The sequence below is a fragment of the Thermobia domestica genome, chromosome 16, assembly GCF_964235325.1.
Source record: "Thermobia domestica chromosome 16, izTheDome1.hap1.1, whole genome shotgun sequence".
Classification (NCBI taxonomy): Eukaryota; Metazoa; Arthropoda; class Insecta; order Zygentoma; family Lepismatidae; genus Thermobia; species Thermobia domestica.
This window is the reverse complement of record NC_137469.1, coordinates 186,613,630-186,640,624: the sequence shown is the minus strand read 5'-3', so window position 1 is coordinate 186,640,624 and position 26,995 is coordinate 186,613,630.

Sequence of the window (26,995 nt, the reverse complement as noted above, 5' to 3'; positions counted from 1 at the left end):
CTTTTGCAATGGTAAGACAAATGTTTACCTCTTCTGGGTAGTTTCACAGTTTTACATTTCTAGAGGTGGTCACGAAGTTTTCAATGAAGGACTTATTACCATCTTGAACGCTCGCTATTTTGCACAAGTTAGCGTAAAGACTCGAGACTCTTACCATTTTTTTAAAGTTTAGCAATAGTTTTAAATGACACACTACTTGATTCCCCTTGCCACTTTCAAATTTTGAGTTGACCCCTTCTGAGACCCTCCGGGGAACCTTGGAGGAAATCTTTTTCCTTGACACGGGGTACCTTTGAAATTATAAAATACGTGTTTTCCGGTTTTGACATCTGTTTTATCGTTTCAAACTTTTATTAGTGCCAACGGGCTTCGTGGATACCTGCTTCTTTACTCTCTTAGTTTTCAGATACAAGCCCCCATGCCGTAAGCGTCAGTGGACCACCAATGAGCAACTGGCAACCTTTCGCCAAAAGTTGGTGATCCCAAAGCTACGATCAGTGGTGGTCCCACTTCCGTTTCGAAAATTATACCACCAGCGGCAGAGGCTCAAGGAAAAGCCAACGAAGCACAAAATACCTCCCCCAAAATATGTTAAATCGCCCATATGCTTGATTTGTTTATATTCAGGTGAGTGTAAAAAACACTAGGGAAAAAAGCAAGTATCCCAAGGTGGGCGCGAACCTTCAACCATAAATTTACTTGCCGCATATTCTTCTGACTTCGCCACGGAAACGATGAAGAAAATCTCGCTTCTAGAAGGATAAGTTATTGAGGTCTTAATTTAGCCAATCAAACAAATCTCTCTATCTCGACTTGTGTGAGATTGTACTGTGAACCGTTTCGAGATTTATTGCTCTCTGGTGGAGTACTATCTATGTGCAAAATTTGAGAAAATCCCCGACGCGCACCTTCGGAAACTCTCCTCTTTAGTGCAATGTTGACAAGAGATGGTGTGGGTCAATGAAACCTTGATCCACATTATACTGACCCACCACACATCATGACCGACGCCCACCGTGACCCAAAATGACTAAGGACCCAACGAGATCCATTCACCCACCATGACCCACTCTGACCCACCACCAACTATAAACAGCTCTCAATCATTGTGACCAACTCCGACCTACTAAAATACATCGTCATTAACTTAATCCATGATCCACGCCATCCTCTCTACAGATTTTGTTCAGTAGTTAGCTCCTCTAAAAACTCACAGCCTGCATCTCAAAACCAACTAGTAAGTCCTATTGCAATTGTTAGAATTGGAAATATCAAAATCCAAAAGAGCCTGAACTTCTTTCTTCATTACAACCAAATGAAAAAAAGAAGAAAAATGGAGGTCTTGAAAGTAAAACATAGACAAATTTACAGGTGTTCAGAATATGCTATCTAGAAGGCACATAGCAGAATGGGTGGGTGAGTCAATGGGTCAGTATGAGTCACGGTAAATGGTGTTTTGCAGTGGGTCACGCCTTGTTGACTTACAATCCACTAACCCACTCACAAATCTTGACCCATTTGACCCACCGACCCACTCAATCTCTGATTTAACATGTAGTATATCATTTAAAAGACGAAACATACATCTACACAATTTTTTCTCGATTGCGAAGGCTAGCTTGATACATATTCTAGTTGAGATGGTAATTTATTTTTGGTTGAGGTGAGAAATTGATACGATTAAAAAGACCATCTTGAAGTGGCTACAAACTACACTCCAAAGTTATTAGAAACGCTTTCGCGACCCCAGGAAACTATTACTTCGACAAATATTTAAGTAAGTTTTTACATTTTATTAATCATATCTCCAAGCCCCTTATCCTGTGAAGATGGGGATAAATTTGGATATAACGCCATTGAGTGCCTCACTACTCATCTCAACGACCCAGAAAACAATGGATAACACTCTACAATCAGTCGTTTTACACTATTTTTACATGTCACTCCTGCAAACTTCCATTTCTTGAGGTATCTGACTTCCACAATATTTTTTTCTTAGATTGAAAGTAATATGTCTCCCATGTTAGGTAAAAGTTGCGCCAGACATTCTGGAGTTTCGCTGGAATATACACGTATACATACATCAAAACATTGAGAGCTGTGTGAGTAACGCTTTCGATGTTGCTCCTGTAAATTCAAAATCCAGGTGGCATAATCGCTCATTCCAAAACGTGACATTAAATAATATTGTGTTTGTAATAACTCACGAACTCAAACTATGGATTTGACACTAATCTCAGTTACTTGAAGCATTTTGTTTTTCATCCTTTATCGCCCGCCATGATTATGGGTTTTGAATCGATTGTGTTGATTTTGAGTTTAACGTCCCGTTCAGCAGTGAGGCTATATGAGACGTAGACCTACCAATTAACGTAGAATCCGAACTACATGAGCTCTCGCTTGAGGGCCGAATCTGGTTATCCCACACCGGAGCTTTACGATGAGAGTTAAATTTGGACTTTAACGCTATCGGAGTTGTAATTATAAATATCTGCAACAACGAGAACTATGGATTCGACACTAATATCGATCGCTTTTACTTTATATATATCCCCCTTCCAACTGCCAATAGCTTACCCCGAGAGTACTCTTTTTTAGACTGTAAGTACTACATGTAGGAAGTTTGTTTACATGATGGAACATACATACCCAATAAATATATATATAAGAGTCGGAGAGAAAGGGACCACATCCATATACAAAAGCCTTGCAGATTATTGAACTGAAATCGTTTGGAAAGAAATTCTATTCTGCCTTCTTTCTCGAGCATAAATAAGTCTCTTAGACATGACTTCATGTTCGTAAATTTCCTGTTTACATAGTTTTGGGGATCGGGAGTTTTGTGTCTGTAACGAAGATTGGAGTTTGTATAATAATTTGTTTATACCCGCAAGTCTCTTTACCTTTCAGAAAGCGTAAATCACTTGCTGTAATAAGAAAATTGAGAAGTAACTTCCGTATGACAAATAACTGCAAATAAATATATTACTTTATTTCTTGAGACGATATTATTTTCTTAATTTGTATTTAACATTCACATATAGTGATATAGAATAACAACGTACCGTGAACACCTGTTATATTTTAAACATAATAACCACTATGTTCTGCAATGATTATATGTCATATATATATATATATATATATATATATATATATATATATATATATATATATATATATACAAATGATGTATTTTAATGTAATTATTTTATATAATTTTTCATGTATTGCGGAAAATAGAATTTCATAAAAAAGCATTGACCCAGATGGGAATCGAACTCACAACGCTGCAATTTGAAATCCAACGGCTTACCACTGAGCTAACACAAGCGCTAGTCGGAAAATACTTCTAGCCATATATAGCTGTATTTAAGATAATCATGACATTCAGATGGTGATCAGAAAAATGGAAACACCTGTAGTTGGCAACACGTCAGATGTATGGGTTGGCAGTGGTATCGTGGCGCGCGCAGAGCAGGACCGCTGGTGGTGGTGTGTTAGGTCGGTCTCCATACTACGTCAGGCGCAGTGCAACAGCAGTGTCCAGTGGCTGCAGCAGACGGAGGTAGTGTAGAATGGAGACCTCTCAGATTTTCAAAGAGGGCAAATTGTTGGTGCGCGGTTATGTGGAGTGAGTGTGACGGCAGTGGCTACTGTGTTAGGTGTGTCGCGTGGGACAGTGTCGAAGGTGATGACGGCCTACACAACACACGGGAAAACCACATCGGGGAAGCGGAACATTGGGCGGAAGAAAATCATGAGTGACTGGTCACGCCGGGTATTAAAGTGCATTGTCACGCAGAACCGTCGTGCCACTGCAGAGCAAGTGACGGAGGAACTCAATCAGAACCCCCCCACCCTGTTTTGACAATCACAGTCCGCCTCGAATTACATGACATGAACTTACGGGGTTGTGTTGCACGGGCCAAACCGCTCATCAGGGACCGTGATGCTTTCGCACGCCGCAAATGGTGCCGCGACCATGCATCTTGGACCGTTGAGGACTGGAAACGTGTGATATGGTCGGATAAGTCATCCTTCACTCTATTCCCAACCAAGGGCCGTGTTTATGTGTGGAGAGCGCCCAAAGAATCTTATGATCTGCAGTGTCACTGCCCAACTGTGAAACATGGCGGCGGCTCGGTGTTGCTGTGGGCCGCCATATCATGGTTTTCATTGGGTCCCGTGGTCACACTTACCGGACAAATCACTGCCAACGATTATGTTGCAATTTTGGGAGACCACTTGCATTCTATGGTCCGGATGTTGTTCCCGGACAATAACTCCATTTTCCAGGATGATAATTCACCCATTCACACAGCTGGAGTTGTTGCAGCTGGTTTGAGGAACATCGGGATGAAGTTCAACACCTCCCCTGGCCCGACCAATCCCCAGATCTCAACATAATTGAACATCTGTGGTCCGTTTTGGAAAAACGACTCCGGCGACGATTTCCACCCCATCCTCTCTCACAAAACTGGCCGATGCCCTGCACGAGGAATGGTGTAAAATTTTACTTGCTACTATTCACGACCTCTATGCCTCCATCCCACGTCACATCAAGGCTGTTCTAAAGGGGAAAGTTGGCCCGACACCATATTAATCTGGTAAGTTGCAATTTCGTTTAGGTGTTTCCATTTTTCTGATCACCATCTGTTTATATCCACTGGAAACGCTGTTTCTGTTCTACTTTGACTTTTATTTTAGTACTCAGGCGATAATTATGTTCTATGTCCTAATTTTCACCATTCTTTTATATATCGAAAGATTCGTTTACGTATCTAAATGTTCCTTTAAGTATGGAGAGCAAAATGACAAACAAGCATGTACTGACATTAATACAAAATTTCGAAATACTGTATCGTTAAGTATTTCAAACAATGTTGCTTTTTTTATGAACTTGGTAACAAGTCTTATTACATTTAAAAGAAGAAAAACACATATGCAAACTTTTTCCCGATTGCAAAAGTTGACTTCGAGGTTCGAACCTGGTTTACTTTTTTCCGAAGATACCCGAAGTTGGACTTAAAAAATTTTTGCCTCGAAACAGCAATAAATAATGCGCTCAACCTTTTTGAGACAAGGTGTACCACGAAAGAAAAAATCTTAATCACAAGTAATACTTTAAAAAGATAAAATTCTAATAGATGACGTTTAAGTTTCAATATTGTTTACTTTATTTATAAAAAAAGCGTATCTTTTCCCTACTTCTTACACAATAACTATATGATCCCACTTCCAGCGAAATAGCCTACTCGTATACTGCACACGTAAGGACGTCAGGAAATTGTTTACTATGGACACATGGTTCTAGTAAAAAACAAATGTCTCGCGAGGAATAAGAATCAGATTGAATAAGGCAATACTATGAACCCAAGAAAACATATTATTTCTTCTTAAAAACAACACTTTTTGGCTCCATTGCCATTAATTGTTCAAGGATATTAATTTAAGTGTAAGACCGATAAAATGAACTTACTTTTATTGGGCATGTCCTCGTGAATGAGCAAGACATTAATTGATTCTATTTACTAAAGCCACTGTAAACACCTTTTCCAACATATTTCTACACTATGTTAATTCTGTTGTAAGTCATGTACATTGTTACGTGATTTTTGAAACAATTTGTTTTAGGAATCTCCACAAGAAAAGATCGTATGGAGCTCACTACTTGGTGGCCATTCGACAGTTCACCCCATAGAAATATGCCGTCCTCAAAACTTGTCTTTTAAAGCTTTATAAGTTAGTCGTATTTGAGCGATGTAGTGGTGCTCTGTCTTGTATGAACCATAATTCATCATTTTGACCTAAATTTAAGGGATCTTCTGCGACAAATATCTTCTCCCTTAGTAGCTTTTAGTATGATGCCTTTGTTACATTTTCATGAAAAAATAAAGGTCTTATCACCTCAGTAGCAGTTATGCCACACCAAAAAATTATTCCTCGTTTGTGCATTGACACTTCTGATCTCACGTTCGACAGCACTGATGACCAATATCTTGCATTTAATGAGGATACGAAGAATTCGGCTTCCTCAGGAAACTTAAAACAAGAGCATAGGGCTTTCATTTAATTTGTCAATAAACCAGTTACAGAAATAAAATCGATCACCATAATCACTTACACACAACTGAAACCGTGCTGTGGTTTTCACATTCAAGTTTCTTAAAATTCTTTGTAGCGTAGCGTTCTAATATTTAAGCTAAACTTCGACGAACAAGGGATTTCCACGATGAACTAGTGTCAGATAACAACATCAATATTTTCTTTCTTATGAGGTGTCTAGTATCAAAACCTACCATTTCCATTTTTCACTTCCACTACCATATCCTGTGTATATTGTCTAAAAAGCGTTATTTATTGCTCAGTTCTTGATTTTGTGCGACCGAACATTTGTGTAGACAACAATGAACAGATTCCAGCGTCGAGAGAACAAAATTAAAGTCGCATGTTATTACATATATACATGTTTTTTTTCATTTTCTCAAAAAGTAAAAAATGGATGGGGCAGGTTTTAGTAATAGACCCTTCTTTTGTAAATACGCTCAGAGATTTCCCTGCTTTTTGCTAGATGCAAGATAGATACTGTGAAAACAATTGCTGCGGAACTGCTTGCACAAACGATGAATTTGCACATCCCGCACTGTTAGTCCGATTTCTTTAATTATATGAGATCTTGTTGCTTTAGCCGATTTTTTCTGATAAAATGTAATGTTAATAATATTAGTACGCTTACCCCAGTTACAGACTTCATGATCAAAGAACACTACAGTATGAACGTACCCTAAAAATGTAGTAGAAACGCAAGCATTCCACAAACGACTACGCCAGTCTAGTCACCAGATTCACGTGCAATGTAATGTGCATTTCCTAAGAAGTCGATCGGTTGCCGATTACAGACAAACTCCTATAGAACCGTCAAAGTAGGTCGTAAATCATTGTTGTATTTCGAAAAGAAAAGGTCTGAAACTGATGTTAGTTCAGATAAACAAGAAATTGAGTCAACAATTAAAAAGGAGTTTACGAAACAAAGGATTGTTGACATTGCTTGAAATCAATTTACAATGGAGCGCCAACGTATGGTTCGGACATGGAAATTGTGTGTTCCAATCCTTCTTTAAATAAAATCAGTCTGTATTCCGAATGGGCCAAAACGAGCATGAAAGAAAGTGTAAGGAGGTGGTCTGGATATTTATTGTACTTTTTAAAGTGATTTAGGAACAAAGAAGGGGAAGCTGTAGCCTCAAAATGACCACTGGAATATGGAAGTAGCTTCTGAGTGTCATTATGTGATTTTTACACTCACACCAATAACGCAAATAACGAAAAGTAAAATTGTTCTTGTTGTTATTGTTGCCCAATAAAGAGGAATGGACGTAACAAAATTCCAGGCGCATGCACCATCATAGGTACAAGCAAGAGTGTTATTGTATTTTCTAACTAAAAATGCAGATTTACCAATAAGTTCTTACAAATAATTAGAACAGAGGTTCTCAGAGTGGGATCCACAGATCCCTGGGGTCCGCGGGACCTAGCCAGGAGTCCACGACACCTAAAAATTGAAATTGCTGCAATAACATGGAACTCACAGCTGTTATTCAACAACTAATTTTTTAAGATTAAGAAACTGCTGTTGTAGGAAATACGACTTCAAAACAATAACTACTCATCATTTCCAGAGCTCAAGGATTTCATTGGTTTTTCAGGTGAAAAATTATCTGCGGAAATACACATAACACTTGTAGGACACTTGAGCATGAGCATAAGTTTTTCGAGAATATTTCGCTGTTCCACAACCTGGATTGATAATGGTTGGATTGAAAATCCTTTAGCTAATGTAGTGTAATCGTGTTTTTTGCCGTTGTTAAAATTCTATAAACCTAAGCATTCATTTGCATTCACCCCAGCTTTACTACGGCAAATCACAATTACATCCGCAAATATATTGTTATGGGATGTAATGAGATGTTATTAGATGCTATGGTACTTGGTTCAATTCTTGGTAACGCTACGATACATTATGTTATTGATAGTAATTTAATTAAATTTTATTTGCAAAATCACTTGTGTTTATTAAAATCATGTTAGTCGACAAAGAAAGGAGGAAATAGCGTTATGAAACTTATTTACATTGTTCATGAATTGTTATCTTTGTTACGAAAAGTAAAACTGCAACTTAGTAAGATTACGTTGAAGAGAATTTACATAATGAGGTTATTATATAACTGTTAAATGATCACTATTAAATCAGCATTTTACTTTCAGAATTGTATACGGGAATGTTTGTTACACTGCAAGAATTTCTATATTCATCTCTTCCAGAAATTTCTCAGATTGACAAAATTTAGATTATCCGGAAGATTGCGTTTGGAGATTTTAAGGATTTTTGGTCAGCAGAATGTTCTTTCTCAACTGAGTTTTCTCAAGAGTTCTACGTGCTGGCTGGAATCATTGTTGTCCTGAAACATCTCTGAAATCTGCAATCTCATGTTTTCGATTACATAAAGCTGTTTCCTTGGAAATAGAGTAGTTAGTAAGAGATCGGCACCGAGTAGTAGAAGATTGAGAGTTGAGAGAACGCGGACTATTGAAAGAGACGCGACGAACTAGTTAACGCGATGAGTCGTAAATTATAAACAAAACGAACATGTCACTTTGTGATACGAGACTATACTTAAAGTAACGAGAAAGAATTAATCATTTCAGTTTAGGGTGATTGAAAAGCTCGTGCACAATTCTTATTTGAGAGTGTTTTACAATTACCAAGTTTCATCCTTCCAAGGAGATTTTATAATATCCAAAGCCGAGCTGCAGAGGAGGATTCTTGACAACATGGATACAGAAGTACTCAAGGTATGACGTTCTCTTTGGGCAGATCTCCTTTCTTTTATTCCATACAATATTTCAGACATTCAAACACGTCAAATCTGAGAACACTGAATTCTATGTCGAATAAACCGATTTAAGATGAACGCTAAGATTTTCCCTAAATTAAACACCAACGTCATTAATTACAACTTCAATTAGTTTTGGTTTTCATTTCACACAATTTTGCCTAACTTTTAGGGGCATGTTTACAAGAGAAATTTTAGATATTTCTCTAAGTTTAGTTTGGTCTTCTCCTTTAAGCTACAATCCCCACATTCACTTCAAGCTAGAGTAGACCAGGCTAACATGGTGGAAGATGCTGAAAGATCCGAAATATTTACATTAGCTTATCAGAACATGGTTGGAGATGCTGAACGATCCTAAACGTCTAAATATTTTTACATTAGCCCACCAGAACATGGTAGAGATATGCTGTGAGGCTTACGCCTTAGTAACGATCCCGAATGTCTAAATATTTTACATTGACCAACTAGCATGTCCGAGACACTTTAAGATTTACATATTTTCTTTCGATCCCAAATTTCCTAAACATTTTTTATTAACTAGTTAAATAGTTACATGATAGTCATTAACTCACCGACCCGACCACTATTGTTGTGATTATTTTCTAGTTTATTATAACAACATACACACACACACAAAATACATAAATTTTGCTCCGGGTTTTCATTTTAATATAATATGTTGATTTTCTGGAATAATGTGATGCCATAAAATCTTAAGGTGTTATATATATTATAAATATTTATTTATCTTATGTTGGTAATGACTGAAGGTATTTTGACCAGAAGTAAATAGGCTGTAAAAGACATTGATATTGGTATAGAAAATATTAGTAAAATATTAACTGCACGGCGACGAGAAAGTAAATATATTAGAGTTTTAAAGTTCCCTAGCATAGAGTCTAAAGTAGAAATTATGGCGAATCAAGGCGGTAGTACATCGCAAGAACAGAAAATAGTAGTCACAGTATTTTCAGCTTACGGCAGATTACACTGTTCAACAAATTTTGATCGGAATATTTAAATTGTTTAAATTTATGATTTTTGCATTCATTTAAGCATAATATGAGAAAATATAATAGTAGTGCACTATTCTTAGCTCTGGTTATGAAAAAAAATACTCTTGTACAACAATATCATTATATTTTAAATAGTGCTCTCAAACACGTCGGATCAGGTCAATTCGGGTCGGGTCAATCGGGTCAGCTCGGGTCGGGTTGTCGGGTCAAATCTATCGGGTCAGCTCGGGTCGGGTCAGACGGGTCAGTTCACTTTGGTCAACAGAGTTTAGGTTCAGTTTAAACTCGGCTGGAGTCGAAAGCTCCTGTTTTTCACTAGCTGCCTAATTAAAAATAGCAATTTTCAATTGATTTTATAGAAACCATAAATCTATTTTGAACACTTGCAGCTAGTGTTTTTATGGTAAATGCTTATTTTTGTAGTAGTGTGTACTTTAATTCTTAAAGGTGGAAGATTGATATTACCAATCGACTGTAATATTAATATCTACGCCAATATGGAGTCTGGATTTAGAACAAATCTAGAAGTTGTTTAAGCAAGGTCAAAAGAGATATTGGATATGGACGACCAAGCCCAAGCAGGGTCGCGGTGGCTCAATGGTAGAGAATTCTTCTCTGGTACATGGCGTCCAGTAGCGTAGTTAGAGTTTTTTTCAGGGGGCAGCAACGACGGGTCGAAGAGGATTTTGAGGGGGCCATCTCCAATATATATATATATATATATATATATATATATATGTGTGTGTGTGTGTGTGTGTGTGTATTCAAGGTGAATGTTTCCATCCTTTTGTTCATGATTTTACTCTTTGGAAAATAGTGAAAATATAAGAATTTAGTACCTCAAATAGCTAGTATTCATTAATGCAATTGATTTCTAATAGAAGCAAAGGTTGACTTAAGTGGAAGCAAACACACTTTTAGAGGTAAAGAAAATAACTTATAGGTTCATGCCTCTACTTGAAGAGGATCTTTCTATTCGTGTGGGCAGCAACAAACATATCCACAACTTGTTAAAGATCTAACGATTTAGCAATTTTCTTCTCAATATAAAGTAACACAAGTTTTTCAACCTATCATGAGTCATTGAATTGCGTATACAAGTCTTTAATCTTTTCAAATAAGAGAATGACCTTTCACATGTAGCACTAGAAACTGATATAATCACAGAAATGATACCTAGCTTGTAGGTTTCCAGGAATGAGTTTCTGTAGACTTAATTGTTAGAGCAACCCACATTATGCTTTATTTCTTGTTTAATTATGCTGTTTTCAAAATTATGCTTTATTGTTAATTTCAATGATTATTTTACATTAATCGTGTATAATTTATATTTATTATACATTAAATATTCTAAATATATTGATCTATTTATTGATATTTTTTTGCAACTAGTTTCTCTCATATTTAATGAACTTTCTACCTAATTCATTGTAAAGAGATGTGCTTTGCTCGAATAAATTTTTTCTATCATTTGTGTGCCTTACAGGTACACATATACAGAAAAAGAAAGTAAAAGACGCCACCAAAAAGTACAGAAAGTGCTTAATTTCAAAAAGTAAACATAACAATATAGTATGGAGTTCTTGCATACTATTCATTGTTGGCGGAAAAATTTCTTCTTTTACTTCTTTCTTTTCTCCACATCAAAGGATTACACCAGAAAGTTTACAGAAATGAAAATAAGCTTTTCATTGTTGCATTGTTATGTTCTCAATGATTTTGCATTCTAAATATTGGCTTTAAAAAATATTAACACAGTATGTTAAATTTTCAGTTAAAGAGAATTTTCCAAGAATTGTGCTATATATTTTAAATTATGCTTTATGATTTATTTTCTAAAATTATGCTTTTAAAACTAGTTTCTTCTAGATTCTTAGACAATCACAATCATGTGCAAGGTACCAACCATATGTGTAAATTGCTGTTATGCTTTATATGCTTTTTATGCTTTTGGGTTGGTCTATTAATTGTGTTTGGGAGGATTTTGAATTCTCACTTTAATGTTTGCAGATCACTCCATAGTGCTGGGTTATAGGCTCGACAATGTTGTAATTAAAAAAAAAGTTTTTACTTTTTGGATGTAGAGTGGTGATTGATCTGATGATTTTGCAACATGATACAAAGCGGTTTTCCATTTCAGTGATTGTCTATAAATAATAGGGAGAAAAATGTATCTTGATAGATATATTATCTTTAGAAAATTCGTTTTCTGCATCCAATGGAGAAAAAGATTCATCCAAAACTTATTTCTGATATTTCGATGGCGGATGTCTAGTTCATTTCCTGCAGGAACCCCTATATTCTGTTTGTTTCCGGCTCTGGAATTCGAGACCATTTTCTTTGCACATCTCCAAACATTCTTGATAAATTTGTTCGAATATTGTTCGTTGAGAGTCATGTTTACCAGACCTTATCTTGGACAGCGTTTGAACTAGTGTATCTACAAGGATCAACCTTTCTGACATGTCTGCATCTACTTGAGATAAGGCGAAACTCAAAGTTATAGCATGGGACCAGTAATCTTAATTTTAGGAGCCCGAAAACATTCCCTCGTGTACAGATCACACTAATTTTTCGGATGGAATGATGGAGGTAAATAAATATCAGAAGTTCCAGATTTTTGTTTTAATACCGCATGATAATATAATGTGTTGAAAACAGATTTTGTGAAAAAATAAACAAATGGGTATGATAATTTATAAAAAAAGTGATAGTACTTAAGTGAATTATAATAAAAAGCCTTGAAAAGTAATCAAGAGGAACCATTAATATGTTTTTCCTTTGTTATAATAACTTGTCCTAAGGAACAACGGTGATAGAAACTAATGAGACATTATAATTGCAAAAAAAATCATAAAGCACTTAATTTGAAATTAAAGATTGATAACATTTGGTAATATAATGGGGATTCAGGCTGGCAGAGGGGGAGAGTGAAAACGGAGGCAACAGAGACCTTTTTTTTTTTTAGCCATGTGCAAAGAGATTAACCTTGGACTTCGGGTGAGATGTTAAAATATACTCATGAGAGTTTCAATTGCTACCACTTGTAAAAGTTAGCTAACAAAGACAGTCTGAGCATAGTTTTAGTTTCCTAGCGTAATTAGTTTTTGTGACAAGTAACTCGTATATGCAAATAGCATCGTTAATATCATTTTGTATGTTAGAATTGTATTTGTGTAAATAAAATTGTAATTATAATTTCGAGGTAAAACAGGTTCTTTTACTTAACTTCTACAAAGAAAATATTAGAAATTACCTCTTATGCACAGATACGACAGCGTGGGATACTGTCGGTCAGTAAATAATATAATCTGAAGTCATCTACCATACGTAACTAAATATAATTGATTAATCATTTTTATTAATCAATAAATAGTTGTTTGGTAGATAAACTCATAATAATAATAATAATAATAATAGTAATAATAATAATAATAATAATAATAATAATAATACCAAATCATTTAATGGATGCTATGCATTTGTTCTATGTCGCCATAATCAATGGAAATCAATTACTTAGTGTACGCAGACTTTTTTCGTCCAACACAAGTGTAATGTTTTACTGCAGTGCATGTTATTTGTAAATAAGCATATCATATTTTAGTATGACATTCAACATTGAAGCGAATGAGAATGACGACTGATTTTCTATTTTTCTGGTTGTTTGTCAAGAAAACTAGATAATGGACAGAGGTTAAAATGAATGTCCAGGTGGCGAGGTCAATGCAAGCATCCCACAGATTTCTGTGAATTAGATCTTCCCGTAATACAAACTAAAACGAGTGGAGCTATCCGGAACGCAACGGTCAACTGCAGAACGCAACGAAATTCTACAGTTCGTAACTTTGTTCTCCAGAAATGTTTTGGAAGTAATTTCACTTGTAGCCACTGGCAATTCACCGTTTGTCGACCTATAACAGCATTATCTGTGTGCGGGGGCACTAGGGGGCCAATAATTTCAGCAAGGGGGCCTGGCCTTCCTTGGCTTTCCTTGGCTCCGCCACTGATGGTATCCATGGTTCGATCCCAGCTTGTGCTAAGTGAGCTTTGTGGTGGAAAAACGCCGTGCAGTGGGTTTTTTCGGGGTTCTCCTGTTTCCTCCCACTTTCTTCATTCCACCATTTCATCCGTTTCTCATGGTCACCATATCCCTTAGCCTCGGTGCAGAATCGAGGGACCTTAAACTGAATATTTCATTTTATTTCACCAAGCCCAAGTACACCGATACAAGAACAAGATAAAGATTGGATATTCAAGACGAAGTGCATAGTAATCTTGCTCTTGGCCTTGTTTTGGTGATCACCAAGTAGCGATGAGCGTATTTTCTTGCTTTCCGTATAAAAAGAAAGACCATAATCAAAATCACACTTGGTCTTCATTTGTACCGATAATGCGAGCATTCTTGGCTCTTGTATAGCATGAAAGATAACCAAGACTACGAAAATGCAGGACCAAGACTTGGCTGCAAGACAAAGGATAAGACGCAGTATTGATGACCAAGACCCAGGGAGCGAATTGTTTGAATTTCATTTGTTGGGCTGAAAGTGATGAAATAAAATTACTACTTTATAATTAATTATCATTTTAAATTTTAAATTACAAAATTCATATTATGCATCTTCTTACGTGCAACTATATATACTGTAAAATACGTTTTAATTACCGAGAAAGAAAAATCAGAGTGGCACGGGTCCCGGAATCATAGGAACCTATTTTGGAATGAAAGTTGAAGGGTTGGAAAAAATCACAGGTGTTCTCCCGTTTCCTCAACTCTTATCATTGTAGTTAAATGATTTTTTTGTCTCCGCCGAGATACTCTTGCTACTGCCTTCCGAGAAGACCCGCTGCCGTCCGAGCAGGTGAGAACACTGACTTTGAAGAAAAATTTCGTCACATAGAATTAAAGCAAGAAAAAAATTCTCCCATGTCGGACATTGGTATCAGTTACAAAAAGAAATAACTAAACCTGAAAAGTGCCAAATATTCATTTAGATGCATATACGAATCCCCCGCTTCATCTAGCTAATGGTTAACGTGTAAGACTTCGGTACACGTGGTCCGGGTTTAATTCCCAATGTGAGTGCATTTTGGCGTTCACCCAGTGTCGTGACCATAGTGCTCTCAAACGGTCGGTTCGGGTCGTCGAGTTGGGTCAGTCGGGTCAGCTCGGGTCGGGTTGTCGGGTCAGGTCAGTCGGGTGAGCTTGGGTCGGGTTGTCGGGTCGGGTTTAGTGATGGGTTTTTTGCCGGTAAATATTTTTTGGGTATCTACCTTGGGTAAATATCCAGGTATTTACCCAAAATGGGTAAATATAAGGGTTTTTTTCTTTTCAAACATATACGTGTACAGACGTTCTTGAGCAGTACATAAAAATAATGAGAAAGTAACAGTAGATCCAGTAGAAGCTACAACAAATGTCGATTTATTATTTTCATTAATAGATATGAGTTATGTGGTCGTTCCTGTTTTGATATTTGTCCAGAGAACATATGTTTAAGAACTGATGACTCTGAAAAAGACTACATTTATTTCTTCTACAAGTAAAGAAACTAAACAAGTACACGGAACGCAAATAAGGGTTTTCTTTTAATTTACATTCTGTAAGTGACTATGGGCGACAAGTCATTATAACTAACATGACTTGATTATATATTTTCTGTTACATCATACATGCTTCAATAACTACAAATGGAACACAGTAGGAGTAGGAGTATATGCTAGGACTTTCACACTTCACTACACTTGCTACCTAGGCATCAAAATATAATAAAATGTGAGCTGTCTGAAGCAAGAATGAAGTAACTGCATTTTCCTATTTTGCGAGAAATTAGCATTCTTCGAAACAAAATAGATAAAATGCCATTGGATAATGGACTCCACATGACGGTTACCTCAGTTTCTTAATTAGTTTCTGATTGGGTGGTATCAGAATCATACACCTAGTTCAATGATTTCATTTTTAGTTTAGAATTGGGCAAAATTCCGTTAGTTTTCTCTGGTTTCAAACACCTCAATTGGCAGCATCAAGCTAATAAAATACAAAAGAATTACAGAACATTCAGGACTTAGTAACGTTCTCGAAATATTCTATACACATGAGGACAAAACTTTATCTCGTTATGAGATGGCATTTCTACCAAGATTACTCATTAGATTCATCGGATACATGAAATGAGTATATGGAATCATCGCTGGTAATGTCTCCATCTATCTCTCACACCAAAGAAGTGTCACTGTCACTGTCTTCTTCAAGGGTTCTCCTTTTTCTTGGTACCATGGTGCATTTCAAGTGTGTTGAACTTGTATCTTCCGATAACTTATTTTCTGCTGCTCTGACTCAACAGTCTTCTCAGTCTCTTTACGCTATGTTGATACTTTTGGCTTCTGTTCCAGGTGATGCAACTTCCAGTTATAAGCTATATACGTAATTTGTCCGGCTCTGGATGCAGTCAGTCTGTTCCTTGACTTTGTGTGAATTTTTGAGAAGGTACTGAAGGATCTTTCTGTGGTGGCTGATGATACAAATGCTGTTAATATCCACTGTGTGACTTCAGATAATGGATACTTCCACACAAAACTTGCCACCAAATTACTGGGTTCATTTCACCAGAACTTTCTTTTCACAAAATTTTCTTTATCTTGTAATGTGCGAAATCCTTTATAACATTTACAAGATCTGCTTTCATATTTTCTGCAACCTTGTGTTATGAACTACAATCCATCGACATATTGTTCTGGACTCAAGTCAAATCCCTGTGATGATGGATCTAGCAATGCTGCGGCATAGTGAATCGGTTGCAGTGCTGGAGCTTTTCTGTTTTCGAAATTATTAAGAATATTTGTTTCTTCTACTTTGGACAATAGGCATTCGGGAAGAGCCTTTCTTAGTTGCTCTTCGATTTCTTTGACAGCAGGAAAAACTCGGTGTATGTTACATTAATCAGATTCTAATATATTTATCCAGGGCACTATTGGTTTGAGAATGTTTATTAGCTTTTCAACTGTCACCCAGAAAACCTCATCATCAAGCAACTTTGCTATGTGGTCTTTGATAAATGATGTATATCTTGCACTGGTTTCATGAACAGCTAAGTTCTGTAGGGTGACTTTTGTAGCAATCAAGCTTTAAAGAGATTTTAAGTAGCTTCCCCAGCGGGTTTTACATGGAAGACTAAAAGAAGTGTGAATGTTTTTCTCATTGTTAATTGCATGAAAAGTGCATTCCGTACCTGAGTATTTGTAACCATTTTATGACGTCTATAACATTTGCCATAAATGAAATTAAAGAAAACTTCAAAATATCTGCAAAATATAAGCTATTTGAAAATACCTGGAAATTGTTTTACCAACTCCTTTTCGGCCATCGTTTTTTGACTCGTTTTACAAGGTCATATGGCAAGTCCCTGAATTATATGATATAAAATTACTTGTACACTAATAGGAAACACTTGCACTGGGCTAGGGTAAATGCAATGACATATATAAGGAATTAATTGTTGAATTTACTACATAAATAGTGAACTGTTCTTTCCAATTTGGAATTTTTATCTGAACTTTCAGACAGCTTAATAGACACTGAAAGCCAGCAAACTACTCCCTTATCGGTCAACCCAAAAGTTAACTTGATATGTGATGTGCGTGTGAGCTAATTAACTCATTAATTTACATGTGTTGCGGTATCCATATATAGGCTACTTACGTTTTCATCAGCTGTCATTTTATCCATAAAAGTGATAATGCTACTAGATGAACTTTGTACATTGATGGAGGAACTCTTCATATATGAAACTGCATCAAAGTTTTATCAGCCAGCCTCGTCACTAAAGAGTCATCAATGCTTTTATTGTTACTACAACTTGACGTAGGTTGTTCACTTTCATTTACTTATTCTGTCCTAGTATTTTGACAACATTCAGAGAAACTTCTTCCTTGTAAATCTTTTAAAATATTTTTCTTTAGACTTTCAGGACTCCTAAAACATTTATTCACATGATCTGACATTTCATATACATTTGCTTGTTTATAGTTTTTACCACGGTACTTGCAGTTTACTGATTTATCACTTCGTACATTATATGCGCTCCAAACATTGCTTTTCTTTCTATCCATTTTCAGTTTTCTTTCTCTCCCTGAATAAAAGAAAACTTAGAAAATTCAACTAAGATAAGAGGCACGTCTGCTCTCAAAAAGTCTCAAATCAGTACCAGTACTGAACTTAATTAGAAAAGGAATTGTTCGAAGCAATGTTACCAGATATAAATTTTGAGCTTCCAGTGTTGAAGGTTTGCATCTTTCTTTAACCATATTTGTATCTGGAAGATTTTGTTCTGCTATTTTAGAACTCACCATGTCTTCTTATTATGTAATGTTGCGGTTTGTAATAAATACCCATTTTTGGGTAGGTAAATGAAATTTCGGTATTTACCGGGTATTTACCCAATTTTTATTTACCTACCCAGTGGGTAAATACCCAAGTCCCATCCCTAGTCGGGTGGTCGGGTCGGGTTATCGGGTCAGGTCAATTGAGTCGGGTCGGGTCAGTCAATTCGGGTAACGGGTCGGGTCGGGTAGGTCTTCAACCCGACCCGACCCGACCCGTTGAAAGCACTAATTTTAAATATATTAAAATTTATGAAAACATTTAACCAAAGTAGTTGTAAATACCGAGATTAAGGTATTTTTATATTCATTTAACCTAATGTGGTAAGTTTGGATATAGAGTCAATCCATTCTAAGTGATCAAGCATGTGCCGCTCGACCATCTCCAAAAAATCTATTTTTTTCATGAATGTTTATCCTATATCAGGGTACTTCAAAACCACAATTAATTATTTTTTACAGCATCCCATGGCGACACAGGGGCTGGTGCCATTTTGCGTTTTTTTTTCGATTTTATTCTCTTACGTTGTTTTGAATATCTTAGCATGCATTTGTCCTAAAAAATCGAAACTTCCTGGACGTCTCCAACTCGTGCAGAGCTAAAACTTTGATCTCTTAACATTTTTGCCTAAAACCACTTGAATCTGCAGTAGCAACATTTTGGACATTGAAAACATGTTTGGGAAGAGGAAACAACTGACGTAAAGGTCTGAATTTGTGTGTGTATGTAGTCCTGGGGACATAATACACCAAAAATTTCAGAATTGTAGCTCCTCCCAAAGGCCTGAAAAAAACATTAAGTTGTGGAATTATGCCAATTTAGCATACTTCACTGTCCAATATCTCCAATGGGCCTAAATAGAAAAATCTGAAATTTTGAGAATAGTTAGTCCTTTAGTATACGATAACACATAACAAAGCGCTTTCTGTGTTTTTGAGCAGAAGGAGTCAAAGTACTGTCACGGACGCTCATCGATATCATCGTTAAACTTTGTCCGTGATTGTACTTTAGTTCAATATTCTTCAAAGGACATTCAACGAACAGCGAAAGGAAATGATGGATATTTCAAAATCAAATTGTGTTTAATAAATGAATTCTTTATCTGTAAAAGTGCAATGTAATTCCGTCTTTGAAATCGTTGCCAAGCACTGAACTCAGCTAGCTTTCAGAATTCAACATGTAAGATCCATGCATTAACAAATATGATGACAGAAGTGAATTTCAGAGGTTCACGTCTTCGCGTATTCCATCACGAGTGCAGGAAGTTTCATAACTTCGTCTCGAGTCGAGTAACAAAACTACTGGGCTTTTCCAAAGTCAGTAGTAGTAGTTTCGAAGACTTATCAGGAGGAACACTTAGTTACTAGTGTGGATCATATTGCTTATCTAAACTACATCAATAAGAAAATGTATGCACCTATTTCATATTTGTCAATGCCTAGTCATGAGTCAGTGCTTGGGAAGCTTTAAGTAGACGCTACTGATCGAAACTACACACATTAAAAACATTCCCCACAGATTCTTTTATTTCAACCCAAATGATTAATAACGAATTCATTGGTGTACACCTTATCGAAGTCTATATTATTAAGAAAGTTTTGGTTACTACTATTACACCTCTTGCGTACGTCCCGTTCTATGTAGATCATAGATAACTCATAGCATAACCAAAGTACTAAGTAATGACGTCATACTATATTACAGTAATGGGTTCGAACCTTAAACGTCCCTGTGAGGGAAATCCATTAATTACAGTACTAGGGTTCGAGTACCGTTTGTTCCTATTCAGGAAGACATATATTGCAGTATTCGGGTTCGATTTCTAGTATGTTCTTGTGAGAGAAACCCATATATAAATTTGTTAGGTTTGATTCTACTCGCTCCCAACCGGGGTAAACCCTTCTATTACTGTAAGTGGTTCGTGTCCTACGGTCCCAAGGTGGGCTTACACATTTCTTATGGTCTGGAATTCGATTCTTCACCGTCAGCGTGTCTTCTTTAGCATTTACTAACTAGTTGGATCGACAGTCAAAGCTAACCATGTATCCGCTGGACAACAGGTTCAGAGTTCGGTCAGAACGTTCTGGGGAACCGACATAAAAGCAGATTCCAATTGTATTCTTAGCGCTAATGCAATTTATTAATATACGAATTACTAAGTTGCATAGGCGCTAATCACTCGTGCTGTAAAGAAAAGTGAATTAGATTACTTCTTAAAGTTAACACATATAAATTTAAACCATGACTATTATTTTGAAAGGATACTCAAATATCGATTTTTGATTTTAATTAACAACACTAAAACTTTACCAACATATAATACTTCACTTTTGGCACTTCAAATGGATAACTGATAATGATAATGATATTTTAATTTTAGGCCCATTTTTGATTTAGAACACGGATGACGCGGTAGCCACGAATTATTGGTTTTGTTTCGTTATAATGCTGATTCACATATTCTCACTCTTGCTGTTCACTCATTTTGGCACTGGAAGGGGGGACTATCTTCTGTAATTCCAAGGGGGTGTCCTGAAGGTTGCGGGTTGATCTCCTTTCATCTTCTTCCTGAAGAACTAATCACTTTTCATTATCCAACGATTTTAAATATATTTGTTCATGTTGTAAACACATTGATTATGCGAGCACTCCTTTGATTTAGTGGAACATTATAATTAACATTGTTTGAAGAACATATCGTTGTAAGGACTGTAGTAGCGTATATTCATTTATTTCAGCCTCTATGGCAAACACAAACTATTATCGCACAGAGCACCATTGTCAGACCGTTCGTGGTTGCTTCGACGAGTGTACAACTAACACTAACTTTACTTTTCTCTCCGTCTCCACTTGTTGCTAAGCAACAACTCGTCTCGCTACGCAGTTTTGGTGAAGTCAGAAGTTAAAAATAAATATGACAAACCGTAGATAGGAATGTTTAGAGACGACGATTGTTCTTTGTGCTGAATTTTAGCTCCTTATTTGGGAAGGAGAGAGGAATTCTACGATCTTCGTTGCAGACGAGACGCACATACATATATACATATTCGTTTGTTGGCTGAGAGAAAAATTCTTGAGAGTGCTTTATGCGAGGTTCATTTAAAAAGTTGAAAATTTTTTTCTTTAATAATCGATCAGCTAGACCGTACAGTTACAACTATAGGAGGTTTCTCGTTCATAAAATCTACTGGAAATTTGTCAGTGTTTGTAGGGAGTAAGTGTTCACTGATTGAGAATGTAGATCAAAAGAAAGCACAAGAGTCTCCTGCATGATTTGACAGTTAAAACAAGAATAAACATGATTGAGTATCATTGATATAGCAAGCTGCAAGAGCAAAGAATACTTACGGACTTTTTTTTGTCAAGGGTGCATTTTGACTTTCCTCGCCTTCTGCTGATAGCGGCATTCTTCACCAGTGCTGCTGTGGGTCTGATAAGACAGTGAGTCACAACTAAAGGAAAGAAACGAGCTTAAGAGCCTTCACTGGACTAACCATTCATCCTACTTTCTTTTACTTCACAACAACAAATATCCAGTAGATTTTATGAACAAAACACCTTCTAGAGTATGACGTCATTACTTAATACTTTGACTCCCTTCTGCTCAAAAACACAAAACGCGCTTCCTTGTGTGTTATGGTATACTAAAGGACTAACTACTCCCATACTATCATTTTTTTTATCCAGACCATTGGAAATATTGGACAGTGAAATATGCTAAATTGGCATAATTCCCCAACTTTACGATTTTTTTTCAGAACTTTGGAAGCAGCTACAGTTCTGTAAAATTTTATGACCCCGGACTACGTGCACACACAAATTCAGACCTCTACATCTGATCTTTCCTCTTCCCAAACATGTTTTTAATATCCAAAGATGTTGCTGCTGTATGCCCTGATTTCATCCCCTTCAAATGGTTTTAGGAAAAAATGTTAAGAGATCAAAGTTTTAGCTCTGCACGAGTTGGAGACGTCCAGCAAGTTTCAATTTGTTAGGACAAATACATGCTGAGATATTCAAAACAACGTAAACACCTACAAATCGAAAAAAACGCAAAAGGGCGGCAGTCGTAGTGTCGTCATGGCTAATAAATAGCGTGTCTAAAAATAATTAATTGTGGTTTTCAAGTACCATGATACAGGATAAACTTCCATGAAAAATTGGATTTTTTTGAAAAAGTCGAGCGGAAATTTTGCTTTTTTCTCAATCATTTTGCATGGATTGTCCTTATAATTAAGACATACGCTAGCCCATAACTTTTATAACCTTTTACGTCCATGCTTTAAAATGTGCAAATCAATGTTATATAACGAGCTTCAAATTGTGGTAAAACAAATTTGTACAAATATGTTTTGCTACATCAAGTAAACTCCGCACGAAGTAGTCCTAATTTCTCTATAGTTGAATAAGAATTCACAATTAGTATAGACAAAATCTAACATTTCCAAAAGAAGCAAAGTAAAGTACAATGTAAATTTTCAAAACAACACCTATACCACAATATAGGCAAAAGTTTCGTGAGATCCCTTGTACAAAATAGATTCCTGTCGAATTCATTTTGAGCGTCTTCTCTTTTCTACCTTTTATACAATACATCTAATGCGTTCCTTGCAATAGACCAACAGTAGTTTACTAACATGTTAGAACTCCACTTGCCCTCATATCTCTTCTCCATGGTTGCAATATCTTGATAAAAACGCTCACCATGTTCGTCACTTACTGCTCCACAATCCTCAGGAAAAAGTCGAGATGGCAATGAAGAAAGTAGAGTTTCAGAGACATATTGCAACCAAGTTTCTCGTAGCATAACAACAACTCAGCCACTATTTCTCTGTAATTTGTTGCTCGGTGTCTTCCCAAGAACTGTGAACAAACACTTTTCAAGCTTTCCACGCAGCTTTTTCCGTACCTTGTAAAATTTCAGCGAACTGATTATCTCTGAATAGCTGTCGAGTCTGCGGTTCTGTAAATACGCCTTCTTTATCTTCGGCTTAAGCGAGAGAATTTTCCTCTTAAGTACTTATAGGCCTTACCCTCCTGGTTCATGCTCTTAACAAAACTTTTCATGAGATCTAATTTAATATGAAGCGGGAGAAGCAAGTTCGCTTGCAGTCTACAAGAGTTCATGTGGCACATTTTTCACCCCTGGCTAAAGAGTATCTCTTGTACTCCAGTCACTTTTGCCGTAGTGAGATGCACGATCCCTGCTGCCCCACTCACAAATAAAGGAACAATATTTTGTATACCCTAACTGCATACCTAACCACAGCGCTATCACTTTGAGGTTACCACAAATGAGCCACTGAAAATCACAATATTTAATGGCTTGAAGTGAACGTTTCAAATTTTCATAAGATTCTTTCAAATGAACAGCATAACCTACTGGAATTGAAGGAAGTTCATTTCCAATATGTAAGAGCACTGTCTTTAAACTCACCTTTGACGAATCTATGAAGAGCGTCCATTCCGTAGGATCGTGACTAATTTTGAGAGCCTTCATGAGACCACTTATATCCATACATACCACAAGTGTGTCTTGCATAGTAAAAAATGAGGTGAACTTCCTTTCCCTATTTCTATACACTGAAACATTTACTTTTTCCTTCAATAAATTCCATTGTTGTAACAGTGACGTTAAAATTTCTGCTTTGCTTTTTGGTAGGTCTAAATCCCTGATTAGATCACTTAGCTCTTCTTGAGTGAGTCTATGTGGTTCACGTGGGGAGTCGTTTACCACAAAGTCAGGGTCGTTCTAAGTACTTTGTTCAGGAGCTACAACTTTTTATCATAATCGGAAGAAGAGTCGTATTCTTTGGGTAGGTCAGGAACAGGTAGTCCTTCTCCATGTGGAACTGGGCGCATCGCAGAAGGAATATTAGGATATACCAAGGTCTGCTTCTTCTTCCTGGAAATTTCCTTCTGGACAGAAGGTACCATGTAAAAGTAACAATCTTTGATGTAGTCGCTTGGCTCCCTCCAAATCATAGGCACTGCAAAAGGCATTGAACGTCTCTTCCCATTAATATAGTTTCTCAGATTGCTTGCACAAATGTTACAAACAATGCGGGGTGCCCAAGCCTTATCCTGGTCTCCAATTTTACAATCATAATAAAGTTCAAAAGCTTTTCTTATTAATGGTGTTATATGCTGCTTTTATGAAGAAATTGTTACTTTTCCACATACGTAGCAGAAATTGTCCGCTCTATTCACATAATGTCGTAGCATTTTCATCTATTCAAACACTCAAAATGTCATTTCAAGCAACCCAGAGGAACTGTCCAAAAATATGCTTGTAAAACTGTGTCATTTTATACAGTATGTAGCACATCAACAACTCTGATAACAGCAATAGCGTTGTTGTTTCGAGCAATAGCAGAACACACAACTGTGATAAGGAATACAGAGAAACAAAGCGTTTGTATAGTTCCTCCAGTTGCCAGATCTGGGACATTTTTACCCTAAATAAGGCGAATCTATTAACTATTATAACGTTATTTTTAGACATGGGTGTAAAACAAAAAACAGAGCTAATATTCGATTTTCGCTTTCACATTCGTGATCAGCAACATAAAATCAATAAGAATTAGGTGATTTTGTTCAATTTACATTTTCATTGTTGAACAGTGTTACCGAGATTTGATTTAACAAATGATAGAGACATAGTGTCATTCTTTCATGAATTTGACGATGCTTGTGATATAGCAGGTTATGACGATAATAAAAGTAAAGCGTTATTACCGTCAGTATTCAAAGGAATCGGCTGTCAGTGGGTCAAATTGTTTTTGAAAAGGAAGAATTTATAATTATGGCGTCTGGAAATGTATGAATAAATAAAGGTAACTCATCTGCAGCACATACACCAATAAAATGATTTTTAGGTAAATTGTGTTGTAATGCTTGATAAAGTTCAATTGTATTTAATATTTTTTTAAATAATATATATTTTTCTCTGGAAATCAATTTCTAATTCTGAAGAGAATTCACCATAAATAATTGCTGTTACAGGAGATGGCAGTGCTTCTTTAAAATGAACCTCTAAACGAACACTTCCTTGCCGTTGTGGACTAGTATGAAATGCAGCAATTGCGCTAGAATCGGGAGTTAAATCAAACACCAGTAGAGTATAACCATTAGGATATTCGGCAAGTGAAATATCATTACCTTGATTAGAATAATAAATACCTGAACCTGTACGTAACGTAGAATATGCTTGTATACATAGCTTATTATCAATATCAGGTTGTAATGGCTTGGATGGTACAGGGTATCCATCAACATACAATGTAAAAAAACGTCATAGTAAAATGTTGAAAATGGAATGGATTTGTTTGATAAATACCATTGAAAGCAGTATTAGTAAAAAAATATATTAATACGTTTAGGCACTATGCCTGAAAACAGATCTGGAAGTGTACTATCCATAATTCCTTGTGGCAGAGTTTCTGTCTTCACCTGCACTTTTGTTAGAGGATATTTTATTCTAAATTTAGGATTTTGTAATACTTTTTTTGTGCTATTTTAACTGCTGGTGATACATCAACCTTTTTCACAAGCAATGTTACATCTGTAATTACAACTTTTCCATCAGCATCTGCGTCACCCATTAGACAAAATGTAAGTTTAGCTGCAATTAGTTTAATACGCAGTTGTACACCATTCAGTAAAAATTTTTCCTGATTGAAAATATCAGCATGAAAATATCAGCATGATTGAAAATATAACCCAATAATTCAAATGACTGACTTAAAGTAGTGAGAAGAAAACGTTTAAATCCTAAATTACCAAAGGCCACACTGTCCATATGACCTGCAGTATTTTTAAACCACATTGATATTTGTACATGCGTTGATTTAGCATTAGCAATATAATTTAGCAGTTTTTCAATATACGATCGATATTGATATGTATGTGAAGATTAGGAAATTGATTATTCAAGTATAATTGCACTTCACTGAACATTGCATTGAGAAGATCATTTACAGGAAGAATTTTCTTATCGGTAGAAATTAAATTAGAACCATCTGATTTAGTAATTTTACCTTTAATATATAACATTGTGTGCGGTAAGTCCAAATAGTCATCACCATGACCGGGGACAACAAATTATATTGGTGCATTATCAGATATTGAAGCCACAGGCTTATATGGAACTATTTTATTACTTATAATACAAGTTTGCGTGGGTAAACCAGCAATTAAATCTAATTCTGATTTCATACACTCACACTGCATTTTTCTTACTACTAATATTCACACATGGTAAAATTTACAATACCGTATTACTACTACGAAAATGTAATTTTACACATGCACTGCCATATTCGAAAGGAAGTGTTTTACCTGTACTATATCTTAAATCAATAATAATTTGATCAAATTGTTTACGTTGCACGGGGACAATGAGGATTGTCAAAAATATATACATTATTAATACCATGCTCTGTAATATTTGTATTTATAATACGCAACAATGGAGCTATGGTGTCACCTACCATTTGTGGTATCACTGTAAATATACATAAGTGTAGGTAGCGATTTTTGTAAATCAGATGGATAACGAGCATGATGAACAACTGCAATATCTTCCTGTTGTATATGATCAAACCCTAGTATTCTGGCTAGTTCAGGAGATAGGCGTACTTCTATATGCTTCTCTTGATCTTTTATACTCTATTAAGTTCAATTCGTTTTACTGATGC